At 45.7% G+C, this 12,917-nt stretch overlaps 1 non-coding gene across 1 annotated transcript; it reads left to right on the forward strand.

Moving 5' to 3' along the window:
* Positions 1 to 12,614: 12,614 nt before the first annotated feature.
* On the forward strand, positions 12,615 to 12,686 carry trnak-cuu. Its single transcript has one exon. It is a non-coding gene; the product is annotated as a tRNA-Lys (tRNA).
* The last annotated feature ends 231 nt before the right edge of the window (positions 12,687 to 12,917 follow it).

The raw sequence follows: 12,917 nt of genomic DNA on the forward strand, positions 1-12,917 counted from the left end.
ACTTATTTTGATTAAAGTGTCTGGGAAGATTGTCGAATCACACCTGAAGGGAAGGCTCCTGTGCTCATTCTAGCTAAATTCAACATAAAGGTTGAGGTCAGGTGGACTTCATAATACACTTTGGGGTTTCTAAGCCCTGGCCCATAACAATCCAATTCATTTTCGGTCATCACTATTAAAATCACCTCAATGTGCCACCGTGTTGCCCATGGTGAAGTACAATGGCTCTAGTGATATTGGAGTTATGAAAACGCCTGCGATGATCATGATGTGAGACTGAAATAGTTTACCTAAGAAAGAAAATTAAAGTGTTTTTGTCCAGAAATGACTAGTGTGAGTTGTGACTCTCGCCTCAGTGTCAGATGGCCATGGGTTCGCAGTTCCATGCGAGAGACTTGAGTGCAAAAACCCAGGCTGACACTCCAGGGGATTTGGAGGTGCATCTTCCAGAATGAACATCGAACCGAGGCTCAGTCTGCTCTTTGTAAAAGATCCCACAGCACTATTACAAAGGGGAGGCTCCCCTGGTGTCCTGGTCAATACTTAACCAACATCTCCAAGAAACAGGTGTTCTGGTAGTTATCGCACTGCTGTCTGTGAGAGCTGGCTGTGAGAGCTGGCTGTGTGCTATCTTTCAACCAATGTCCTCCCACAAACCGCAGATCATCTGTTTAATGCTGGCTGAGCGATAAATATTGGTCAGAGCTCCAAACCTTAATGAGGTGAGGACGAGATCAACTCATTGATTCCCTGTCACCAGCACTCCCTTCATTCCAACAGTGACAACACTTTAAAAGTACGTCATTGAGGGCAGCACGGTGGCGCAGTGGGTTAGCGCTGCAGCCTCACGGCGCCGAGGTCCCAGGTTCAATCCCGGCTCTGGGTCACTGTCTGCGTGGAGTTTGCACATTCTCCCCGTGTTTGCATGGGTTTCACCCCCACAACCCAAAAATGTGCAGGTGGATTGGCCACGCTAAATTGCCCCTTAATTGGAAAAAATGAATGGGGTACTCTAAAATTTTTTCTTTTAAAGTACTTCGTTGGCTGTAGACACCCTGAGATCAGGTCAGGTGCCATATAAATACAAGCTTTTCTTTCTAATAGTGCCAGGCACTTAATAACGTTGTAAGATATCCATTTGCCCTTTGTTCTTGAGGAGACATTAACCCTTTTAAATAATAAGCTCGTGTATTAGAACAGTGCTCAGCCATTGAAACCACCAACTTTCCTCTTTGTAAGTGTTCAGTAGAGGATAATATGACAAATAATTAAAGAAAATGAAACTAAAACGCCTGGATGATAGTGTCAAGATCTTTGACTCTGTAGTGCTGACCAGACCACACTTGGGGTATTGTGTTCAATTCTGGCCACTAAGCTGCCAAAAGCTATTGGAGACGACGCAGTCTGGAGTAACAAAACTGATCCTAACTACAAAGGTTACAAAGTAAGTGGACAGATTAAAGAAACATGAACAATATAATCTATAAATTTAGAGGTGAACCACAGGTTAATTTTCCGGCTGCACCAATATAATTTGACTTTATTATGTGTATGGATGTTTCCACGCGAATAGAACTTTGTTAAATTACTTTTCTGAGTTTCACTTACAATGATTGGGTTTCATAATGAAATAACGAAGAAGGGCTAATCCGGTAGGACACGGTTTTAATCTCTGTACATGCATCACATGAAAAGCGATCGCAACTCTCGCAGAAACAAAACACGTCCTAGAGAGGGGACGCCATTGATTTTCACCTCATTGATTTGCAGCCACTGGTATTTCTGAATGGAAGTGTACAAAATAGCCAACAAACGTCACCTCTCACACCAAGCGGCTAAATTCATACAGAAAACGGAAAGGTTTGATCAAATAACTGTTAAGGAGCGTAATGAAGTGACAGCTGTAAAACCAAAGCAAATTGGACGCGGTAAATAACTCAAATCAAATGAAGAGCAAACTTCTGAGAAAAATTATCAAATATGTTTAGCCAACAATAATCTATTGGTCGAGACATTGGTTTGCGCTGGAATAATCCCTGAGCTGGAACTGTTAGGCCTTGATTGTTTGGTTGAGTATTGATACGACATTGAGTACCTGGGCTTGGAGTTTAAAAGAGTGAGTGCTTCCAGGTATAGGATGAAATTCTCTGCCTCGCACTGCCGATAGTGGAGTTCCTGGTGAGGCAGATTAAAGAAACATGAACAATATAATCCATACACTTGGAGGTGAACCAGAGGTTAATTTTCCCATCCCCCCCCCCCCCCCCCCCCCACCCCCCCCGGGGCATGGGATACAGGGAAATTTGACTGTCTGGATATGGAATTGGCTGGCCAATAGAAGACAGCGAGTGGTAGTGAATGGAAAGTATTCGACCTGGAGGTCAGTGACCAGTGATGTCCCGCAAGGATCTGTTCTGGGACCTCTGCTCTTTGTGGTTTTTACAAATGACTTGGATGAGGAAGTGGAAGGGTGGGTTAGTAAGTTTGCCGATGACACAAAGGTTGGGGGAGTTGTAGATAGCGTTGAGGGCTGTTGCAGGTTAGAACAGGACATTGACAATATGGCAGATTGAGAAGTGGCAGATGGAGTTCAACCTTGATAAATGTGAAGTGATTCATTTTTGAAGGTCGAATTTGAATGCTGAATACAGGGTTAAAGGCAGGATTCTTGGCAGTGTGGAGGAACAGAGGGATCTTGGGGTCCAGGGCCATAGATCCGTCAAAGTTGCCACCCAGGTTGTTAGGGTTGTTAAGAAGGCGTGTGGTGTGTTGGCTTTCATTAACAGGGGGATTGAGTTTAAGAGCTGCGAGGTATTTCTGCAGCTTTATAAAACCTTGGCTAGACCACACTTGGAATACTGTGTCCAGTTCTGGTCGCATCATTATAGGAAGGATGTGGATGCTTTGGAGAGGGTGCAGAGGAGATTTACCAGCATGCTGCCTGGACTGGAAGGCATGTCTTATGAAGAAAGGTTGAGGGAACTAGGGTTTTTCTCACAACAGTGAAGAAGGAAGAGAGGTGACTTGATAGAGGTGTACAAGGTGATGAGAGGCATGGATAGAGTGGATAGCCAGAGACTTTTCCCCAGGGTGGAAATGGCTGTCACGAGGGGGCATAATTTTAAGGTGATTGGAGGAAGGTATAGGGGGGATGTCAGAGGTAGGCTCTTTACACAGAGAGTGGTGGGTGTGTGGAATGCACTGCCAGCAGAGGTGGTGGAGTCAGAGTCGTTACGGACTTTTAAGCGACTCTTGGCACATGGACAGCAGTAAATTGAAGGGGTGTAGGTTAGGTTGATCTTAGATTAGGATAAATGGTCAGCACAACATCATGGGCCGAAGGGCCTGTACTGTGCTGTACTGTTCTATGTTCTATATTCTATGTAGATGGAACCCCTCAGAGACCCCCCTCCCCCCCCCACACACACAGAACCCCCCCAGAAAAGAGACCTCTGTTTGGTAACTAGAGAGCAGTCCAAATGGGAGGGAAAGAAAATTACAATTGTAACAATCACCTGGAAGCACCCTTTCCTGGAAAGTGATCTGTATTTAAACCCTTCATATCCATTAGTGGGCTGTGATTGACAGCTTCCACAAAACAGCTGTTAGCCTTGCTTCATTCATGATCTTCACTCCAAGTGCTGCAACTACAATGTTTACAAACATCAACCACATCAAAGGGAGTTAAGTGCTGTCAATTTCCAGCTTCGCATTTCAAAATCACTCAAGCGTGAAAGGGTGTGATTGGAATGCACTACATTCTGTTTGAAGTGGGCTAGGACCTGTCAATCAAAGATGATGTTCCTAAACATTGTGGATAGAGCACTTCAGAATTCCGTAACCCTGAAGGAGGTTGAATGGAGCAAAGCTGACAGCTGTGTGTGTGTGTGGAAACTGTCAATCACAGCCTAGTAAGGGAAATGAATGAATGACTTGCAGCTCAAGGATCTGAGGGGTTTGAACACAGTTGCCTGATTTCTCTTTCCAGGAATGACATGTGGTGTTTCCTGTGTCAGAACCAGCAGGTGGATTGCCCAGGTGAGTGTTAGAATATAGTAATTGTTTTTCACTGCCTCTGTCTGGACTGCTCTCGAACTTCCAGACAGGGGTCTCTTTTCTGGGGGGGGGGGGGGGGGGGGGCTTCTGGACAGAGGTCTCTTTTCTGGGGGCTTTGTGGGGGTCTCCTTATTTAGGGGATCTTTAAGGGCCCTCCATTTAGGGGGTCTGTGGGAGGGTTTCTTTATTTAGACGATCTCTGTGTGGGGGTGGGGCAAATCACTCCCGTACTGTGGTGGACGCAGAAAATCCGGGGTCGGAGGCTGACCTGCGGCACGGGGGATGAGGTGGGGGACCGGATTGCGATGCGACATGGGGTGGCCAGCCTTAGGACCTCACGATAAGGATCTTATCATGCCCATGCCTTCTCTGCCTACTGGATTGACCTAGATTTCCTTCTATATTTGATTGACCTCGTCCCCCACTGTACATTTACCCAATGTCCCATTTGAGCCACGCATTCAAATGACCCACCTTCCTATTCCTATACTCAGTAGCGTGTGGCACCGGAAGTAATCCGGAGATTACAACCTTAGAAGTCCTGCTCTTTGATTACTAATCTTTCTTGGGCTGTGGGCACTTCTTCTTGAACTGCAGTCACTCTAATGCATTGCTGTTACGCACGGAGTTCCAGCTTTCTGACTCTGTGACAGTGAAGAAAGGGTGATATCGTTCCATGTGAGGATGGTTTTGCCTCAGAGGGAACGATGCAGGGGCTGATACCCCCGTGCACCTGCTGCTTTTGTTTTTCTAAGTGGTAGAGGTGTTGGGTTTGGTAGATGTTTGGAAGGAGCCTCTATGGGTTGTTACAGTGCTCTCTTAGTTGACAGTCCACTCATACCTGAAGCCCATTGTGTCTGCCACCAAATCTCTCCACTGCCGAGAACAACCCCCCCTCCCCCACACATCCCGCTTCAATGACCTCTTGCTGCAACCTTGGCTTGCTACTGGGTCCGTCCCCCACATCAGTATTATCTTTCAGACACTAATCCTCATGATCTGGAGCACATTCCCCAACCTGCCACGGTGCACACTCCACCTCCGTTTACAAAAGCTTCCTTAAATAAGAGTCTCCTCTTCAAATGTTGTTTGCAATCTTTCCATTTCCCCCGCCCCTTCTCTTCCGCAGTGCTCTGTTTTGTTGTAACCCCTGTAGGATGACCTAAATAGTTTCGCCCCACATCAGGAAGATGACACAATTGCAGGTTGTACACCTGGACGTGGCCAGATCTCTCCTGCTCATTCTTGCTTTGTGTTTGTTCCATGGGCGAGAATTCTTGATGGAACCCTTTTTGTTAGATGGAGGTGTTCAAAGTCTGAAGGCCCCATGTGTCCCATTGGGAATCCTGGGTAGCAATGTCAAAGGTTTTCAGATATCTGTCCATTTGGGGTGGGGTGGGGGATGTTTGTGAGCAAAACTCAAGAAAGGTCAAGGGAGAGGCAGGAGGTGCCCCCAAGGCCCCGGGCGGGTGACTGGCAAAGGGAAAAGAGTCCGTCCAAAGTATTTGAGAGCCTAAAGGTTCCATGTAAGGACCTGGGAGAGACACTTCTGCTCCTCCTGGGCCTTGGGAATCCTGAAGTCGAAAATAAAAACTTAGCAGCCTGGCCCACTTCAGGATCGCGATTCACACCTCCTAAAAGGTCCAGCCTGCTGGAGAAGCAAACACTGTTTCCCTTCCTCAGCTTCTGCCTAAAATTGCAGATCAGTTCCTGATGACATTATCGAATCCCATGTCATAATTAAAGAGGTTTAGGGAGGGTGACGAGCAGGTAAATATTCAAACCTCTCAGGGAGACAGCAGCATCAGATTGCCAACCTCCACGCCCCCAACCGTCACCCAGCCCCCACCCTTCCCAAACCCTGCCCCACCCACCTGTCACCCCAACCCCAACCTTATGCCCAAACTGGCAGAGTTAAAATCTGGACCATTCTTCCAGTCGCTTCACACCATTAAAATGCTTTATTAAGCAATGATAGCAGTCGCTTCCCCTTAGTAACCAACCAAAAGTCTCCAATTAGCGTAAGGATCCCTTGAAGTAAATAAGGCTGTAGTGATAGTGCCAGTATTTATGTTGGGTACCCAGGAACATATCAGTATCTGCAGAGGGACTGTGCAGTGAAGTATGAACACTACAGCTGTAAATATATCAAGTCCAGGACTGTCGCTTTCCGAAAATAAAGTTCCATAAGTCCAGGCTGTGACCCTGAGGTCTCTTTCCCCTCCTCTCACTCTTCATCTCTAATTGCAGTTCTCCCAACTGCACTTATACTGGCTTAATTACTATTTCTTCTAATTTGCCCTCTGCAATTTCACTGATTGAAGTCAGGCTAACAGGTGCATGAATTGAATCAGTGAAACTCAAAGGGACAATTGAACTTGATGATTAAGTGAGTGCAGCAAAGGATAGCGTTTCATTAATCCTGACCACCTCCCACTTTAGCACAGCAAACGGGAATCTGGCAAGCGGCCAGAGAAAACAGGCGCGGGAAATAAGTCATGAAAGAACGTTTTTGGAGATGATTTCATCTAACTCTCCTCGGCGAGCAGTTTCCATTAGCTAATAATCTGATGGTAAGGGAAATGCCCGCGAATGGTTTTAGGTGCGAGAGGGAGAGATGCAAAGTTAGCTTTTGAAAATAGATGCAGGAACGGCAACTGTGCACAGCTGAAGGAAGCACAATGTTAAAACGACAAGATAGTTGTCGTTTTGAATTCTGTTCAGTTGAAATAGAATGTGCACTCACACGGTGCTTTGCTATTTGAGTAGGTTACAATCAAACAGATAGAGGTCTTCTGGCGCAGTGGGTAGCATCACTGCCTCTGAGCCATGAGCTGCGGGTTCAAGTCCAACCCCAGAACTTGACGGTCAAGGAAAGTGCGTTCATAACGCGGCCAAACAGGTTGAGTATCAACCTGCAAATCTATCCAAACACGCCAATGGCTGGCACTAAGAGTGGGAGGGCCAGCCATCCTTGATGTGGGGTGGCGCCCCCTCATGATATAAGCCCCTGGCAACAGATTAGCGACCTGTTCTGGGAATGACTAGCTATGGAAACAGACAAAAGTCTGTCTTAGTTCACCACTAAATGGATCTACGAAGGGGAAATCATGCTTGACACATTTGTTGGAATTCTTTGAAAATGTAACCAGTCCAGTTGACATGGGGGAGCCAGTCGATGTGGTATATTTAGATTTTCAGAAGGCGTTTGACAAAGTCCCGCATAAGAGCTTATTGTGCACAATTAAAGCGCATGGGATTGGGGGAAGTGTATTGAGGTGGATAGAAAACTGGCTGGCAGAGAGGAAACAAAGAGTAGGAATGAATGGGTCCTTTTCAAATTGGCAGGCAGTAACTAGTGGGGTACCACAGGGATCGGTGCTGGGAACCCAGGTATTCATAATATATATGAGTGGTTTGGATAAGCGAACAAAATGTAACATCTCAAAGTTTGCAGATGATACCAAGTTGGATGGGAGGGTGAATTGTGACGGGAAAGAAGGCATCCTACAGCATGATCTGGACAGGTTGGGCGAGTGGGCAAGTCAATGGCAGATGCAGTATAATTTGGATAAGTGTGAGGTTATTCACTTTGGAAGCAACAACAAGACGGCAGATTACTACATGAATGGTTGTAAATTGGGAGAGGGAGTGTGCAGCGGGACCTGGGTATCCTCGTGCACCAGTCACTGAAGGTAACCATGCAGGTGCAGCAGGCGGTAAAGAAGGCTAATTTTATGTTGCCCTTCATTGCGAGAGGTTTCGAGTATAGAAGCAGGGATGTGGTTACTGCAATTGTACAGGGCCTTGGTGAGGCCACACCTGGAATATTGTGAGCAGTTTTGGTCTTCAAGGATGTTCTTGCTCTCGAGGAAGTGCAGCGAAGGTTTACCCGACTGATTCCAGGGATGGCAGGACTGTCATATGAGGCGGGATTGACTAGGTTGGGGTTGTTCTCGCTGGAGTTCAGAAGAATAATGGGGGATCACATAGAGACTTATAAAATTCTAATAGGACTAGACGGGGTAGATTCAGGGAAGATGTTCCTGATGGTGGGTGTGTCCAGAACCAGGGGTCCCAGCCTGAGGATTCAGGGTAAACCATTTTGGACAGAGATAAGGAGACATTTCTTCACACAAAGAGCGGTGAGCCTGTGGAATTCATTAACACAGGAAGTAGTTGATGCTACAAAATTGAATATATTCAAGAGGCGGCTGGATATAGCACTTGGGGAGAATGGGTTCAAAGGCTATGGGAAGAAAGCAGGATTAGGCTATTGAGTTGGGCCTAAAGGCCTCCTCCTGCTCCTATCTTCTATGTATGTATCTATGCGGGACGTGAATTGGAATGGAAAGGTCAAAGTTAGATGAAAGAAAAGGTCACCAAGGCAACACTTGTTAAACTGGTTACTTACTTGAAAGCAGTAGCAAGTGCTGCTGTGATGACCACAAAAGCTTAATAATTCTGACGGTAGTCCATGTATTTTGTCACATTATCCCATTGTTCAAATTAGATAAAATACAGGTTTAGCAGCACAGCGTATGACAGAAGCAGAGCCTGGATATATTCCAACAAATCATCATTTCTTGATATTGCTTTGGCTGAACAAAACGCACTATATTTAATTTTGTTTCAATCATTCACGGGATGAGGGCGTCGTTGACTAGGGCATTTGTTGCCCTTGAGAAGGTGGTGGTGAGCTGCCTTCTTGAACCGCCGCAGCCCTGAGGTGTAGATGTACGCACCGTGCTAACTGACTTCATTTGGCAGAGGATGAGACATCGCTGGCCTTCCTGTTGTCAGAGGCCATAGTTGGCCAATACCCTACCTCAGCAGAAGGCCAGGCAAGTTTCTTCAGCAGCTGTCAAAGGGGGCTTGTAGTTAAAATAGAAAATGGTGGAAATACTCAGCAGGTCGGATAGCATCTATGGAGAGAGAAAACAGGGTTAATCTTTCAGGTTGATGACCTTTCATCAGAACTGGAAAAGGTGAGAGATGTGACAGGTTTTCAGAATGCACAGAGAGAGAGAAAGGGAAGAGGGAGAAAAGAACATCAGTGAAGCTCTGTGATGGGATGAAAGACAAGAGTCATTAAAGGACAAAAAAGGCGATGGGTCAACTAGAAAAGGGGTGGTAATGGAATATGAAACAGGGTAGGTCTGGAGGAAGTGTAAATGGCGACAACAGAACTATTCTCAACACCCGGTGTCTGCAAAATAGGAGCAGTGGTAATGATCTGAAATTGGCAAACTCCGTGTTTATTCTGTGATGTGCCTATGTGAAAGATAAAGAGCCATTCCTCGAGTTGTATTGTGCTTCGTTGAAACAGTGCATGACGTCAAAGGAAGAGGGGTCGGAGTGAGATGGGGAATTAAAATTGCAAGGGAACGCTGGAGGCTTCTCCCTCAGTCTGCCTGAAATTAATCAATGTTGTGAATATGGGCGGAAGATCAACAGCACTCTAAAACGAGTGCAAGTGCACCGTTCAACAAGGATACTCAGTATACCTCCACCCCGCTGTGTTAACTCAATCGGCGGGTTTTACCCGCTCTGTTCGCCAGCGGGATCTTCAGGTCTCCTCGATGGTTTCCCGGCGGCAGAGGGTACGAGCAATGGGATATCCCATTGACAACAGCAGGACTGGAAGGTCCCACCCCTGGCCAATGGCAGGCCATCTCTGCTGCTGCTATACAGGCTGAAAGGGGGGGGGGGGGGGGGGGGTCGGCGGAAAATCCCACCCATTGTTATTACCGTTACGCAACTCTTCCTTGAGGTGTTTCCCTTCTTGATTGATGCTCTGTAACAACAAAGCTATAAAAAAAAGCATTTTTCTTAAGAGCTTCCCATGACTGAGGAGGCTTCAGGCATCCAACAACCTGCTCTGAAAACACTGCTGCGACAAATTCAATCAGAGCAGCCGCGACAGTCTGCAACATTCTAAATAAAGCAACATGAACCATTCTTTATGTTAAAAAAAGCCATTCCACCCCACCTCCCAATGTCAACAGGTCCTTTAAAAAAGATTCCAGGATTGAGATCCATTTATCTTTGCCAGAACCTAATCAGTTCTTCCTTGGGTCATGCCTGAGGTTCACTGAAACCTGCTCATTAGTTTTCGAGATGCACCGTTCACAGACAAACGGACAACCAGACTAAGAAACAGGGGCGAAAATATTACTGCTGCTCGCTTTCAGCGGTGGAGATAATCTTTCAAAGACTTTTTCATGCTAGCTCTTTTCAGTTCATCAAGATTCCTTCAACCGCTATTATCCTCCATTGCCTAATGGAGTTTGATTCCTTTGTGTATTCAGTGGAAATGATTTGTTGCCTCTCCTGTTACTTCAACCCTGCAGCACATCCAAAAATAAGCTCAAAACAGAAAATAAACAGCCCCTGTTCTGTTTAGTTAAGATACGCTCGTGCTAAAGGAAGCTGGTCTTGATTTATGTCTGCAGTGTAAGTGCATGGACCAGGCTAACTGATGGACTTCAAGATAAAGGAACAATAATATCTTGACATGACAATATCTCTCTCTGTAGTTATACGGCAGTGGGGCTGATTTTGTTTAAGTTATGGCTACTTTGGCTTCAAAGTCAAATGATGTAATGATGATCTTTAAAAAAGAAACGGTAAAAAATGTGTTGTCATTGGGCCACTCTAGTTCTTTCACGAGCCTTGATGGACTTTATATTGTATAATTTGAGAGCAATAAAACTGTTATTCCTCAGCATCAGCTGTATGATTGTGCTCATTTTCATCAGGGGGCTTATTACCCTGGAGGTGTTGATTCTTCTTCGGGTAAGGAAGAAGAAAAGAAGGATTTTGCATTTCGATAGTGCCTTTCATAATCTCGGGCCAATGAAGCATAGACAAAGGCCTGGGCCTCTACCTCGGCCAAATGGCTATTCCTCATTGTTGGCCCTTGGGCGGCGAGATGGCAGATGGAGTTTAATGTGGACAAATGTGAGGTGATGCATTTTGGAAGATCTAATACAGATGGGAAATATATAGTAAATGGCAGAACCCTTAAGAGTGTTGACAAACAGAGGGATCTGGGTGTGCAGGTCCAAAGAAAGTGACAACACAGGTGGAGAAGGTAGTCAAGAAGGCATGCGGCATGCTTGCCTTCATCGGCCGGGGTATTGAGTATAAAAATTGGCAAGTCATGCTGCAGGCCACACTTGGAGTATAGTGTTCAATTCTGGTTGCCACACTACCAGAAGGGTGTGGAGACTTTGGAGAGGGTGCAGAAGAGATTTACCAGGATGTTGCCTGGTCTGGAGGGTATTAGCTATGAGGAGAGGTTGAATAAATTTGGTTTGTTCTCACTGGAATGACAGAGGTTGAGAGGCGACGTGATAGAAGTCTATAAAATTATGAGGGGCATGGACAGAGTGGATAGTCAGAAGTTAATTACTAGGGGACATAGGTTTAAGGTGCGAGGGGCAAAGTTTAGAGGAGATGTGTGAGGGAAATTTTTTTACATAGTGGGAGTGGGTGCCTGGAACTCGCTGCCGGAGGAGGTGGTGGAAGCAGGTACGATAGTGACCTTTAAGGGGCGCCTTGGCAAATACGTGAATAGGATGGGAATAGAGGGATACGGACCCCAGAAATGCAGAAGGCTTTAGTTTAGACTGGCAGTATGGTCGACACAGGCTTGGAGGGCCGAAAGGTCTGTTCCTGTGCTGTACTTTTCTTTGCTCTTTTGAACCTCAAGACCTCTCTTGTCTCTGTGGCTCAGATCTGAATGGGGCAGTGCTTATGTCGAACCAGGCTTATTGCCTTTGGGGCAACTCATTCCTTTCGAACTTGCGAGCTACTTTCCAAATGACTTCATCATGTGATTCCCAGAAGAGTAGCATTTCCACCTCTCTGGCAGTATTTTCGGTTTATTAAGTGTGTGGCGCAATATATATTAGTCTGCCTCTGAAATATGTTGGCACTTAATCATTTATTGCCTTCAAAAATAAAATTCACTGCAGACAGCTCTGAAAGTGGTTGTGAATCATTAATGTGTGATTTAGGGCAATTTGATGAGGGGAGCGAGGTCATGACTAGAGCTGGTAAAGCGATATCTCATGTACTTAAAGGGACATTACACTTTTTTAAGACAAGAGGTTTCACTTGTTTAATCGCAGTGTGCATGGCGACAAGGTTGTGAGTTTATTTTACTGTAACTGGCTAGACACACTTGTCATGAGAATGCCGCTTTAAGAAATGGTTAGCTGCTCATGTTACTGCAGTGATGTCAGAGTGTGGGTGGAGCTGAGCTCTGGTTCTGCTTTTTAGTTTCACTTTGAGAGAAGCTTGGGTGTGTCTGTTGTTTTGGTTTCGTTTTTCAATGTGTTGCAGCTGAAGTCAGCCAAAGGAGCTGTATTGTTTATCACTCTGTCTTGAAGGACTATCTCTTGATCATTTGGTGAACTCAGAATTATAAATGTTTTCAGTAGTGAATGTAAACCCTGATGTGCTTCTGTTTAAAGGTTTGTTAAGTCTTCTGGGTGAAAAGGACAGCATACAGATTACTTAGTGTTGTATACTTAGTGTTGTGTTAACAACCCCGGCTAGCTCAGTCGGTAGAACATGGGACTCTTAATCCCAGGGTCGTGGGTTCGAGCCCACGTTGGGAGCTTCCATATTGGTTAGGGGCTGTTTAGCACACTGGGCTAAATAGCTAGCTTTGAAAGCAGACCAAGGCAGGCCAGCAGCACGGTTCGATTCCCATAACAGCCTCCCCGAACAGGTGCCGGAATGTGGCGACTAGGGGCTTTTCATAGTAACTTCATTGAAGCCTACTCGTGACAATAAGCGATTTTCATTTCATTTCTTTGGGGGTGTATTTGATTTACTGGTTGCTAAAA

The sequence above is a fragment of the Scyliorhinus canicula genome, chromosome 15 (genome assembly GCF_902713615.1).
Source record: "Scyliorhinus canicula chromosome 15, sScyCan1.1, whole genome shotgun sequence".
Taxonomy (NCBI): Eukaryota; Metazoa; Chordata; class Chondrichthyes; order Carcharhiniformes; family Scyliorhinidae; genus Scyliorhinus; species Scyliorhinus canicula.